Source organism: Vespula vulgaris, chromosome 20 (assembly GCF_905475345.1).
Source record: "Vespula vulgaris chromosome 20, iyVesVulg1.1, whole genome shotgun sequence".
Taxonomy (NCBI): domain Eukaryota; kingdom Metazoa; phylum Arthropoda; class Insecta; order Hymenoptera; family Vespidae; genus Vespula; species Vespula vulgaris.
Genome location: NC_066605.1, coordinates 1,308,652 through 1,323,772, shown reverse-complemented (window position 1 = coordinate 1,323,772; position 15,121 = coordinate 1,308,652). Strand labels below are relative to the sequence as shown.

Below are 15,121 nucleotides of genomic sequence, written 5' to 3'. Positions count from 1 at the left end.
TGCAATTCATACCTTTATGTATTTAACTCAGGATTTATAATGAAAATTATAGCGATCGCAGATATTAATTAACTCGTACCGATTTCAAATAAATTAACGCGTTTGAACGAAACGGTGAGGAAGAAAAGGAGAGAACAAAAAATCCAAAAACATCGAAAATCAAAATCAAACTCGAGGTCGAAGTCGAAGTCGAAGTCGAAGTCGAAGTCAAAGTCGAAGTCGAAACTGAACGTATACGCTGACATCTGCCGGAGGGTGTAAGAATCAATAGCAAAGAAAGGTACGTGCATATATACGGAGAGGAAGAAAGAGAGAGAGAGACAGATAGAGCTTTCACCGTGTGAAAATACGAAAGCTTTTGCCTTCGGCTGTGCCGTTACCGACCTACAGTGATAACGTTTCCCGATAAACCCTACGATTTAGGGTTCCTTTGTATTTCAGCATCGTCTTTGGATAAAGCTGCATTCTCCGAAAACAAACATCCGTGCGCATATGCACGCACGTGCACGCATATGCACTCATACGCACAAGTATACACACGCATACATTCCGAGAATATAGAGGTCCGAGGGGTGTCCCGAGTTAAAGGCCTATCGATCGTCGAGTCTAAAGTGACCAAGTCGTTGGATAACAAATCCCGTGTTTACTCGTTGATAAGATTTTCACAACTTCGATCGGGAATTTGTCAACTGGGAAAATAATTTCTTTTTGTTTTTTTCGCTTTCATTCTTTCCTTCCTTGTCTTTTCTCATTTTTTCTTTCCTTTTCTTTTCTTTTCTTTTCTTTTCTTTTCTTTATTTCATCATCGTTATTGTTTCTTTTTTCTTGTTTCTTTCGTACATCGCGATTAAACGCAAAGAAAAAAGGGAAGAAAAAGGGGAGAAAAAAATAATTCGCGCGGACGCGTGGCTCCCTCTGGGAAAGAGAAGAATTGGAGAAAAGAGAATGGTAAAAGGGGAAAAAGAAAAGAAGACAAGAAAAAAATCTCCGTTGTAACATCTGTAGCCGGGAGAACTCACTCTTGTTTACGAGACTGTTTCATTCAATGGTATCTATACGACGATAAAAAAATACAAATCTTCCTAGTTACAGAGCGACGAAATCTTACATTTAAATATACCACGGAAGAATAAGAAGAAATGTTCTCGAGACTTTCGTTAAAAAGGGGAAGGAAAATGTAAAAAAGAAAATAACGTCAAAGAAAAACAAGAAGGAAGGGACGAAGACGAAAAAAAGAATCGTTTGTGCAAATGCCTTCTGAATAAATTCCTAGTTAAATGCGAAACGAAAGAGAAGGAAACAAACAGAAAGGGAAAAAAAAGCAAAAAATATAAAGAATATAAAATAAAATAGAAAGAAGAAGACGAAGAAGAAGAAGAAGAGAATAATTCATCATCCCCCAAAAGAAGTAGTTTTCTATTAAGGTGGCAACGCTTGCCGTCGATACGTATGTACTAGTCAGGAGAGAATCGTGCTTTAAAGTGAGAAGAAAAGTAAGCAAGCCAGCCAAGCAGCCAGCCAGTCAGCCAGCTAGTGAGCGAGCCAGCTAGCCAGCCTAGCAAGTAAGTAAGCAAGCGAGCGAGCGAGCGAGCGAGCAAGCCTAGCGAGCAAGCAGGCAAGCAGGCAAGCAAGCAAGCAAGCAAGCAAGCAGGCTGGTAAGGGGGCAATGCTACCGCGCGTCACGAAGCGACGCGACGCGACGCGACGCGACGCGCCGGCAACCGCCGGGTGAGGAGGAAGGAAACACGCTAAAACGTAGATTGGTGGGGAGGACTAGAGTGACTTTCTCTCTCTCTCTCTCTTTCTGTCTTCCCTCCCTCTTTTCTACTCTCCCTCTCTCTTTCTCTCTCGCACACGCAAGCTAGCTAACTCGTGAGCGTGACGAGAGAAATGGTGGTGGAAACGCGTATGGCGAAGAAGCGAGAGAGGAGAGGAGAGAGAGAGAGAGAGAGAGAGTATAGCAATAGTAAGTTGGTACAGTGGAGAGGGAAAGAGGAAAGGAGAGGGAAAGAGAGAGAGAGAGAATAGTGAGTAAGGGTGGGAGAGGTAGAAGGAGAGGTAGAGGTAGAAAGAGAGAGAGAGAGAGACGGAGACAAGTGCAATGAGTGTAAGAGAGAAAATGATAGGAAGGCGGAGAGGGGCGAGAGCCCACCGAAAGCATACAGCGGCCCATAATTCGGTGCGCCGCCCCGCAGTAAGGTTCGTGTTCGATGTTCTTTCGAGCCGGGATAATACATAAAGAGAGAAAGAGAGAGAGAGAGAGAGAAAGAAAAATATTAGTACATTAGTGTTATACATTTTAGTGAACTTTCTCTCGAACTCTTGCATATATATATATATATATATATAAATATACATACACACACATACATATATATATATATATATATATATATATATATACATATATTATTTTAATAGTGTTTATCGAAATCAAGTTCTATTTTCTTTTTTTAAATCTCCAACTCTTCTTCGTTAAAGTTGGAAGAAACGAGGGTTACGAAGAAAGAGGAAAAGAAATATATTTATATATATATATATATACACACACATATATATACATATATAAAAAAGAGAAAGAGAGAGAGAAAGGTAAAAAAAGAAAGAAAGAAATTGTGAAAGAATTCAAGAAGAGAGAAGAGGAAGAAAGAACGCAAAGTGAGATCTCCCCTGTGCGCGTCGAAAAGGCGCGATCGTTGCTCGGTTTCATTCAGTCAGTGCCGGTACTTCTTTTCGCACGCGTCGTCGTAGTCATCGTCGTCGTCGTCGTCGTCGTCGTCGTCATTCGTCGTCGCCGTCGTCGTCGTCGTCGTCGTTGTCGTCGTCATTCGTCGCCGTCGTCGTCGCCGCCGTCGCCGTCGCCGTCGTCCCTCGTCGTCGACGTCGTTGTCGTCGTTGTCGCCGTCGTCATCGTCCTCGTCGTCGTCGTCGTCGTCGTCGTCGTCGTCGTCGTTGTCATCGTCGTCGTCAATGATCATACCAAGACCCGAAGGATATTATTACTTTCCATGTGTATATCAAGGACGTTCGCCTCATTTCGTTCTAGTAGTTAGTGACGGAGAATTAAAGGAAGAATAAAACCGAAGAAATAAACCGAAGAAATAAAGGAGTAAATTAATAAATAAGTAAATAAATAAATAAAGTTAATAAACAAGCGAATAAACAAACAAACAAACAAAGAAATAAAGAAAGAAAGAGAAAAAGAAAGGAAAGAAGAAAGACAGGAAGAAAGAAAAAGAAAAGACGAAGGAAAAAATATAAAGGAATAAACAAAGTATTAAAAAGAGTGTGAAGATATATCATCGTCTACGTCATCAAATCTTCGTCGTCATCGAAGTTAGTTCCATGTGGGGAGAGGGAAACTATCATCATCCGGTACTACTACTACTACTACTACTAGGACGAGTCAGTGATCATTGTTTTCAATCTCCTTCTTCTTCTTCTTCTTCTTCTGCTTCTACTTCTTCCACTTCTTCCACTTCTTCTACTACTCGTACTACTCCTACTACTACTTCTACTGCTACTGCTACTACTACTACTACCACTACTTCTGCTGCTATTGCAAAGTTAGTGACATTTTTATTTTGGTGACTTCGAATTTTCGTCATAAGAAAAGAGAGAGAGAGAGAGAGAGAGAAATCAAATAAAAGAAAAGAAAAGATGCTTGTCGTGATGATGATAGTAATGATTGTATTAAGCGTCTTAATGATTATGATGATCGTCATTATTATTCATCTGCTTCTACTATTGGACGTCGTTACGGTTAAGTGCAACAAAAAAAATTGCAAACGTCACCGTCGAACTAGACACTTCTTCTACTAACGTCTAACATCGTCATCTCGTTCACGTAAATATATATAATATCTGCACGTACACGTACCTACGTATATATATATGCATATATTTATATATATATATGTGTATATATCATAAATAATATATATCATATTTTTCTCATATCGCACGTGCGCGCGCGCGTTCACACGTGTACACACATATATACACATACACTCGAGGAAAGAGAAAGAGAAAGAGAGACAGAGAGAGAAAGAAAGAAATATACGAATATACTCATGCACATATATACATATATATACACACATGTATATAATATAGGTAAACTTGGCACGAGTACATCAAGCCACATATATATTCCTACGCTGCTCTGATTATTAACGAGTTATTACCGCGATACTAATTAAGTTTAATCGCAAGGCCGCCCGTTCGTTAAAGTTAATTGCAGTATCGACCACGGCCCACGTCGTTAATTGCGCCGTCCTGCTCGTTGCTGCTCGAACGGCGCGCGCTTTTATGGAAGTTTGCCGATCCGATCGCAAATACTCTATCTCTATCTCTATCTCTCTATATCTATATCTATATCTATCTATCTATCTCTCTCTCTTTCTCTCCCTCTCGTTGAAGAGCGCATCAGTATCATTTTCTCTCTCTCTGTCCTTTTCTTAGTGTTACAAACTATATTCTCGAATTATGATCGTTAACATACAACTCGTTGGTATATGATTTCTAATCGTTAGTCTAATCCTCTTCTTCCTCTTCTTCTTCTCCTTCTTATTATTCGTTTTCTTCGTCTTCTAACGGCATCTTCTTCTATTCTCTCTTCGATCTTAACTATAGTATAGTGGTAGTCATTTCCAACTCGCAGCTGCACGTTAGAGCTCCTTGCAACCGGTCGCGATCCATTGCTTTGTTGTTATTGTAGGTACATACACGCATACATATGTAAATGGATACACCTAAATACATACATGCTTAGGTATGTACATGCCGGTATATAGAATATACGAAAATACTATAGAGATAGATATTCATGGGTAAATATGTTTTGAAATATTTCTAAGATCTTTCAAACGAAAATTCGCTTCCCCTATACGTATTAATTAATTAATTTTCATTTTTTCAAATGTCGCTTAACTTCCATTATAATTTCTCATTTCTCCATCACAATTTTCTTTCTTTTTCTTTTATTTTCTTACCTCGTGATATATATATCAATTAATTAATTTATTTATTTATTTATCGTAGATATATTACCATTCGTTTGATTTGATCAAGAAAATTTGTAGACTTCAGTAGCCATTACGAGAAGCACACGCATATTCGTACTCTGCGTGCGTCGAGCGTGATCAATAAATCGGCCTGTGCAGTACTAACACATACGAAGGGCTTTGCGTATATACGCACGTGGCCTGTATGCTGCATACTGTTGTGAGAGAGTGAGAGTGAGCTAGTGAGCGAGTGAGTGAGTAAGTGAGTGAGAGAAAGGGAGAGAGAGTGAGAGAATGAGTGACTAAACGCCTATCTAAGCGGAAGAACATCGAACTTCTATATAAAAGGGACTCTGAAAGAGAGAGAGAGAGAAAGAGAGAGAGAGAGAGAAATAGATAGATAGATTATCATTAGACGTACAAATAAAACGCATAATATTCATACTATGCATGTTTATAACAGATTCGAGACAATCGTATTACGTCATCAACGATATTATTAGTTCTTATCTTCTCTCTTTCTCTCTCTCTTTCCTTTTCTCATTCTTTCATTTCTATTTCTAATCGATACACACGGAGAGACACGCGCACGTACATTGATATCGAATAAGAAATTGAATTTGTTAAACTTTATTTTCGAGAAAGTATCAATGCGTCTTTTAAAATCGCTTTTTATGACTTATCCTACGGCGTATATAATTTCTCTAATTTCCAATGTACTTAATTTCTAAAAAAACGCTGTTTGAATATTCGGTAAGACACTAGAGTCAGAAGATAGACAGAAAGAGAGAGAGAGAGAGAGAGAGAGAGAGAGAGAAAGATGGGGAAAAGAAGGGTGGGAGGGGGTGGCGGGAGTGCGTCCATCCGTTAGAAGTAACAGTTAACAACACAACTTCGCCTTCACTTTCTCTCCTACTCGACGGCATTGGCTATCGTTCTGCGAGAGCTTCCCGTCGACTTTTTGATAAATTCGATACGAAACTTCCTGAAAATGAGAGAGAGAGAGAGAGAGAGAGAGAGAGAGAAAAGGGGGAAGAAAGAGACAAGGATAGAAACGTTTATGACATTAATGTAACGCACACGTGTATTATACCGACGTTTAATAATACATGTTACATTACGGGTCAAATTGATTGATTTAATAATCTTCCCTATTGCATATTCTCACTCATTCATATTGAGAATAATAATATAGGGAAAAAACGAAAAAAAAGAAAATGGAAAGAATTTTTAATTTCCTTTAATTTTTTTACATTTTATTAAGTGTTTCTATATGTATCTATCTATCTCTAAAGAACGTTAAATTATCTACTAAATCTTTATCTTTTTCTTTCCTTCTCTCTCTATTTTTATATATGTATGCATATATTTGAACATTCACTGACAGGAAATTCGTGGTTAATTGTAGAAAGGCCACTCTCCGTAATAGTTGTCAGACGGAGTAAAACTCAAAGTTACAACTCGAAGTGTGTGTATATATATATATGCAATACATGCATATATAGATACCATCAAGTTTCTCGATAAACTCTAATCGATAAAAGATTATTTTTCTTTCTTTCTTTCTCTCTTTTATTTACTTATTCTTTTCTTTATTTTCTTTATTTATTTTTTTATTTATTTTTTTCCTTTTTATACTAATATATGTGTATATTTTTTTTTATCGCAATACATATTTCCTTTTCGAAGACGAGACCTCGACGGTCGTTAAACTCGATATACATACATATTTGCTATTACTCGTTATCACGACGACGAGGCTTAAACCAATGTGAATAAGAAAACTCGACAGATTATCGTCACTTTTCTTGAAGGATATTCTTTTTTTCTTTTTGCTTTTTCTCCTCTTTTTTTTTCATTTTTACATGATATCATGTATAATCGTATGAATCGTGTAGTACATATGTATTCGTAGACATTTATTAGACTATTTGATCAATACCAAAATCTCTCTCTCTCTCTCTCTCTCTCTCTCTCTCTCTCTCTCTCTCCCTTTCTCTATCGCGAAGAGTTTTAGACTTAGGGCTATATCATAAAGTCTGCCCTTTTATTAACGACCAACTCGCACGCTTTCATGCGATAAGTTCCTTTTACTACGTACTATAACAACGATTGCGGTCGATGTTGGAAGAGGATACTCTTGGATCGGGTAAACCATACTCGCGGGAAAGATATATGGAATCATCGTTTGAAACATAATTTTTCTTTCCATTTTTTTTATTTCTAAATATCTTTATAAGGAAAGTAAATAAAAAACAAACAAACAAACAAACGAGAAATAAGGTTTCGATAAATGCGAGAAATCGAGTTTCTCTCTCTCTCTCTCTCTCTGTCTCTCTCTAGTATTCGTTTCCGTAATTAGAACATAATCATTGAAACGAGTATGTTACTTGACATTTATATATATATATGTATGTATGTATGTATGTATGTACCGATAACACCTTATAAGCTAGATAGAGTAATTCAAATATAACTTGTTCATGTTCTTCGCGCTTGCTTATCGTCACACTCACGTTTCGATTACAACTGTGGTCTCCTCGGTAATAATCAACATACGTAAAGACTTCTTATCTTGATATAATTGTAAGAATTATTATTTTCTCTCTTTTCCATCTATGATCAATCGAGTTACGCTAGAAATTAAATAATACATCGTTATATTTTCTTTGACGATTTAACGTATGGGTTGTACGCTTAAATATCTTTACACTTTTTTTCTTCTTCCTTTCACATATTCTTTTTTTTGTAATTTCATAATAATTACGTACAGAAATCTCTCGAATTTCATCTTCTTTTTCTCTCGATCTATCATCTCTTTTTCTTTCTCTTTATTTCAGTGTTTAATTAATACTTCAAATATATTTTTTATCTCATGATTATGTACGCATATATACATATATACATATATATCGATTAGAAAGATGTTCACAATTTTTGTCGCATCATTTTACATAATAATAGCACTTAGACCCGTCTTAACGATTTTATTTAGTCCTCTTAAACGATTAGAAATTTATTCACAACTTCCTTTTTTCTTTCTTACTTTTTACATCTTTTTACATAATAATTACTGGCAGAGTTGTTTGAAATTTTATATTCTTCTTTCTCTCTCTCCCTCTGTCTTTTTTAAAGTTTAATTAGTCTTGGCACGTTCATCGAGGACGATGACTTTGAAAGAGATAGACAGAAAAAGAGAGAGAGAGAGAGAGACAGAAAGAAAGAGGGAGATAGATAGAGAGATAGATAGATACAAAGAATTAGAACGATCGTCTCATCGCTACAATGCTCTGCTTGTCCGTACGAGGATCAGTGTGCAAGTTGTGATAAGTATTATAATTCGTATAAGAGAAGAAATATGAAAGAGAGAGAGGGTGAGTGAGACAGAGAGAGAATGAAACAAAAGAGTGAGAGAGAGAGAAAGAGAAAATGATGGAGTGAGAGAGAGAGAAAGAGAGAGAGAGGGACGATCGACAAAAACGAAGCAAATTAACCGAATTATGGAAGCGTCACGTTTGCTAATGATTTATGCGCGACAATGCGCCGGTAATTGCCACTGTGTGTACGAACGAGAACGACGCGCGGCGTGTCCGCCGATTAATTAATGAATCGAGAAGCACGAGATTGTGGTTGGTGGCTGATGTACATACATACATATATACATACGTATATACATACATACATACATACATAGATAAATATATACGTATGTATATGCGTTCTTCACTTGACTGTGCTCGTGACGATTGCTGTTGCTCTCTCAAACTAGAGAGAGAGAGAGAGAGAGAGCGAGAGAGATAAAGATATGGTCAATTGTTTCTATCTCTCTTTCTCTTTCTCTCTCTCTCTCTCTCTCTCTCTCTCTCTCTCTCTCTCTCTTTCTTTTTTATCATTTTAATTCCGATTTCGAGAGAATAGTCCGACTCATTCTCATCATAATCATTCTAACATTCTTCTCGAAAGAAAAGATATCATTTCATTCATTCGTTCGATATATCATAATTTTTTATAGAGATTCGTACGATAGTTTTACGATCTTTGAAATGATTGACCTAAAAAGTAGTATCGTAAATGAGTAATGTAATAAATCGTTAAAATCGTCTGATCACTTTTTCTCTTGATCCGACTTCGAATTCTTCTCTTTTTTTTCTTTTTTTTTGTCAAATATTCTTTCATTGGAGTACTGTTATCTTACACGATTAGTTTTCCATTGATCATAGCTTTTAAATATTTTCTATAAAAAATCGAATTGTGAATATTTTGTTTAACAACATTCATATGTTCTCTTCTTTCTCTCTTTTATCATTTCCCTTATTATCATCAACTCGTGTTCGTCCACACGAAAATATCCGCATGAGATCGTTCCGGTCTGTTTTGGCAGAGCAAACGTCGTAACGTGACAAGCAAACAGGGCTCGTTTATTTCATGGCGGAATAATTATCACGATTCGAAAGTGAAATCACATTTGTGTTCGTTCTCTCTCTCTCTCTTTCTCTCTGTGTGCGTATTTCGGTCTCTTTCTATCTTTCAAACTCAGAATGCAATGAAATGCAATGCAATGCAATGCAATGTAATGTAATGCAACGCAACAGAATGCAATGGAATTTTCTTCGACCTTAAATAGTAAACAAAACCGATTATTCGAAAATTCGTTTTTTCAACGAAACGATTAAAGAATAATGTAGGATCTTTCAATTTGGAAATCTAATTAGAATTCTTTTCGTTCTTTCTCTGTCTTTCTCTCTCTTTCTTCCAGTCTCTATCTCCCTCTTTTTCTTTTTCTTTCAATCTGAAAATACCATTTTTTTCAGCCATAAATAATAGATTCACGAAACTCGATTAAACTTTTCTATAAAGGAAATACGAAATGATCGAAAAGGAATATATATAATTAGAATTTTTAGATATGCATGATGATTTTTATGATGAAGTAACTTATGGTTACTTCGGCCATATATATAATATATTTATTCACACACACACATATATATATATATATATTTGTGTGTGCACATAAACAAGATGATTGTTACAATAAAGTAACTTATGGTTACTTCGGGCATATGTATGTATACTCGTACATATTTGATATATATCATATATATACATATAATGTGTGCATATATATATATATATATATATATATATAAAATGCTAGAATATTCGTAGGACCTGTAAAAAAACATACGAGTACGCACATCTAGCGCCTACCTGCCGTGACGAGTACAAGGTTTCGAAGAGAGGCCCTGGTGAGGCCCTGGTGAGGCCCCTGAGGGAACGTAGCAGCTGGCTCGATAATTGCGCTGGCGATATTATTAATGGTCCCAGATTTACTTCACATAGGGTTCTTCTTTCAGGTATATATGTATATACGTACTTATATATATCGTACGTATATACACGAGTACTTTACATACATACTTTCTTCCTCTGCACACATTGTGCGTACACCTTAAGCTTACTACGTCGAAAAAAGAGAGAGAGAGAGAGAGAGAGAAAAAAATAAACCGGCGGATGTAACCGTATTCGCACAATAATAATGTCTCCGAACGAGACAGAGATGAAGAGTGAGTGAGTGAGTGAGCGAGCGAATGAGTCTGTGTGTATATTTGTGTATGTGTGTGTGCGTGCATGCGTGCAAGTGTGTGTGAATTCCCCTTCGTTGTTTGCTCTGCACTTCTGAGTTTTGTAGTCTGGTCGAAGAACGAGACTCCTTGTTGTTATTATGCACGAAGAAAAGTATTATTTTTATTAACGTTTAAAAATGTCATATTTTGTTTTTTGTTTTTTTTTCTTTGGAGATGTTTTTTCCTTAATTTAGATTTCAACCAAAAAAAGAAAGGAAAAAATATTATTTCAATTTTTCGATCGAAAATATTTATTCCAATCTTATTAACATATTCATCGGTATAAAATAATACGGCTGGATGTCTCTCGTTAAATCGAATATATTTTTCGATAAGGAATAGATTCCCAGTTAATATTCGTTCTCGAAATAATTTCAATTCTCGACTTCTCGACTTTCTCGAATTTATTACGCGAAATTTTGCATATACGAGTGATTACTTGCTGTTATTGCTGATATTACTCGTTACTGCTGCTGTTACTGCAGCTATTACCTTCACCTGCGAATAAATTAACAGACACGAACTTCAGGTGCGGAACTTTCGTGCTTCAGGTGCGATCGATCGATTAGATGCATCTTGTGTGTTTCTTAGAATATATATACATACATGCCCACCTATCTCTCTCTCTCTCTCTCTCTCTATATATATATATATATATATATATATATATATATATATATTTATTATCGTTATCGAATCATTATCATTTCCACGAAGACTCAATTACTTTCTTCCTTCCTTCTTACTTATTTTTCTTTTTTCTTTTTTTGACAAAGCTTTTGTATATCCCTTTATCCCTTTCTTTCTCTTTTTCCATGTATCTTTTTATTTGATTCTATTTTATTCGTTTCAACTAATGGCCCTCCACGTGTCGTTCACATTTTACATTACTATATGAAACAAAAAGAGAGAAAGAGAGAAAGAGATCTCTCTTTATCACTCAACTCAGAAGACTCTTCCTGTGTCTGCTTATTCTCAACACTTAGGGAAAGCATTCGGTACTAGTACCACCGACAGTGCACTTCCATTACGGTTTTTGTGAGAATTTCATCTATTTTCGAAAGTTCCCTTGGTAACTCGACTCTCTCTCCTACTTCCCTCCCTCTTCTCTCTCTCTCTCTCTCCTTCTTTCTCGCTCTCTCTTTTCTTTTTCTCTTCTCCTTTTTTCAAGGACAGCCAGGGATTTCTGTTTAAATCATCTATATATATATATATATACATACATACACATATACATGGGGTCCTACCATTCCAAGAAACAGAATATCGTAATTCGAGTTTAGTTATGGGGATTTTCGATTTTGTGGCACATGTATATTCTAAGTTGTAACGTTTAACTCGTTACACTTAAAAAAAAAAATATATATATATATGAATAAATAAAAAATTCTTTAGAATTTTTTGTGTTAAAAACTTTCACTCGCATTTACGAGTTGATATATTGGAAAACTACAATTGTTCATTCATGGTTAGTTGAAAAATGACGACGTAGTTTGAAGGTTCAAGGTTCCGAAATCTTCGAGAAGTCATGAAATATTCTTTCATACTTTTCTAGAAACTGTCTTGAAGAATGTGGTCATACCTACGTATACCTGCACTTAGGTATAGAAAGGAAGATAGAGACAGATAGAGAGAGAAGCATTTTCACTTTCTTCCATTTCATCCCTCACAGTAACATCGATATTTTCAACGAGAATAGTCCATTCTTCCTTCTGAATGCCAGTTTAAATTTTCAATTATACTCGGCGATGTAAACCAATTTGTAATCATAAAGTAATAACGAGGGAAATATTATAAAAATGATTTGTTTACGGGCATGAACAATGAGAAAATAATAAGGAGATCTTTCCTTCGTTTATTCGTGACAATAGGCAAAGACATTATACGGTGTCATAAATATGTAAAAGATTCGTTAGCAAAGGGAAAAAGAAGAGAAAAGAAGAAAGGTAAAGGAAAAAGAAAAGGTAAAAGAATTTCTTCCTCGGTTAGAAATCATTATGTTGTACGAAAGTCCATGGTATATGCTATGAGAAAGAATAATAATCTCATAAGAAGTAGATATTTATGGGGGAGTAGTGGAGTGGGGTTAGGGTACCAGGGGATGCAGGGGGGAGGGCAGAAAAGGGGCAGGAAAGGTGAAGAGAGGGGCAAGGAAAGGAGGATTGTCGAATGGAGAGAGGGTATACTTTAGGTACCTGCAAAGAAATCGATCGGGTTTGTTGCTTTGTGGTAAGAACCAACCATCGAGGGTTCCACTTTTATACCTGGCTTTCGGACCATAGTCCTTTCGATATTTCGTCGATACCTAAACCTTGTACCTTAACGCCGGTACTACTTTTCTTACGTAATCGTTCCCTTCCAAACAGAATTAACAAGAAAATTTTCTCTGTTTTTCTCCTCTTCTTTTTTGAAAAAATCGATGATTTTCTAAACATTCTTCTCTTTTTTCTTTTTCTTTTTTTTGTTCTATCGTCGCATCAAAAAATGATATAAGATAAAAAAGAAAGAAAAGGAGAAGGAATTTTATTAAAGACTATATTATGCGCTCTCTTTGCTCGTTTATACGTGACAAAGAATCAAAAGCTTATATGTATATGTATATATATATGTATTTATATATTTATATATTTATATATGTATATGTGCGTATGCATATGTAGATACTATGAAATTATATCGCAAAAGAGAAATGAATAAGCTCGTCTCTGGTGTTACTTGTTAGATAAAAGAGAAGAACCCTTTTTACTTTGAAAATATACAAGTGGGGAGAAACAGAGTGTGCGAGTGTACACCGTAACGTTCTTCCTTCTCAACAATTTTTTAACCTGCAATTGACAAAAATAAAAGCGAAGAAGAAGAAGAAGAGAAAGAGAAAAACAAAAAGGAAGCAAAAAAGAAGGTAGAAAGAAAAAAAGAAAGATGCGCAGAAGCGGAGTAATTGCTTCTCTTCTTCTTTTTTTTTTTTTTTTTTAAAGACGACAAATTTCAACGACGACAAGCAGAACTTATCCGAACAATTTATACTCCGAATGGCCTTTACGTATGATCGTAATATTAAATACGATAAATTAACTGGTGTGCTAGCTAAGTGATAAACAAAAGTATGAGATAAAAATTTCTCGCTTCTGACGTATTCGCGTATGTACGTGTATACGAATTTACGTATACGTACGCGTGTAAAGAGACATATTAAACGTTTCGATAAATAATATAATCTAAGTATATACATACGTTTTACGATCGATCTTAATAACATTTATGTTTTTCAATTTCTAACCAAATGAAATTTAAAATTGATAAAAACTAGCTATAATTTTGTACAACATATAACAAGATAACAAATTGCAGAGAGAGAGAGAGAGAGAGAGAGAGAGAGAGAAATTATGACGAAACAACAAAGTCCACGAAACAAAAAAAAAAGTCTTGACAATAAAGTTTCTCGTTCTTATCGCTTAAAACACAAAACGATTGTAATCTGCGATATCAAAATGAACGTTTATTTATGAATCGATTATATCCTCGATGTCATCGATATTTTTGAAAAATTATGAGGGAAGTGCAAATGCAACTGAACGTATGTTTTCAGGGTCACGTTATCGTATATTTATTATACGTATGTATATTTCTGTACATATAAAGTGCATTAATATAGCATTTCTATACATATAAGGTGCATATAAGGGTAGAACACCGAAGCCTGCACTCGTGGAGAATAGAGTCATACGTTTTAAAAAGGTTACTTCTCACGGACTGTTATTATGAAGTAAGAAAAAAAAAAAGAAAAATAGTCTACTATATATTTGCTAAAACCAGAACCAGTAGGGAAAGAAAGCAGAATAAAAAAAAATTAAATCAAGAAAGAAGAATACATACCCACGAATTTGATATCAACCGAAATAGATTTGTTTCTTTGAGGACTCTTAACAATGTCGTCGTTGCGTTTAGGATAACTTGAAAAATATAAATGCGTCCCTGATCATATTATTCTCTGTTTCTTTTTATTTTTCTAATTCGTTTTTCTTTGAAATAGAAAACGGACCTTCGTAGAGGCCATCGTTAGAGAGAGAGAGAGAGAGAGAGAGAGGAAATCGAAATATTCCACGAATTCTAAATCCTTTATTCGTTTTCGAGTATTCAAGTCGACGTTTTCATGACTGTTCTCATTACCAAAGGTCTCCTAATTGGCTGTCTAGAAAGAAAGAGAGGAAAGGAGAAAGAGAAAGAGAGAGAGGGATAGGCAGATTCACGTTTGATGATCGTAGTATAGTCGATGCATACGTATGTACGTACGTACGTGGATGGTTATTAAAGGGTCGTCAACCTGACGCGAGTGCTAACTCCTACCAAGTGATTAGGAAACGGCAAATACCGTGCGTGCGTGCGTGCGTACGTGCGTGCGTGCGTGCGCGCGAACGCAAACGACCGATACTTATACGATGGGTCTAAGTTACATACATACACATATATATACATACACGCTAAGTTACA

At 35.7% G+C, this 15,121-nt stretch overlaps 1 protein-coding gene across 8 annotated transcripts in view; it reads left to right on the top strand.

Moving 5' to 3' along the window:
* The first annotated feature begins 2,080 nt into the window (after positions 1-2,080).
* Positions 2,081-15,121, top strand: part of LOC127071096 (protein abrupt-like) — a 75,307-nt gene continuing 62,266 nt past the window's right edge. For 2 of the 8 annotated variants that reach the window (XM_051009981.1, XM_051009982.1), the window contains exon 1: positions 2,211-3,566. The gene's annotated coding sequence lies outside the window, so the exon portion shown is untranslated. The other 6 variants (XM_051009979.1, XR_007784828.1, XM_051009978.1 and 3 more) reach the window with 6 other exon arrangements.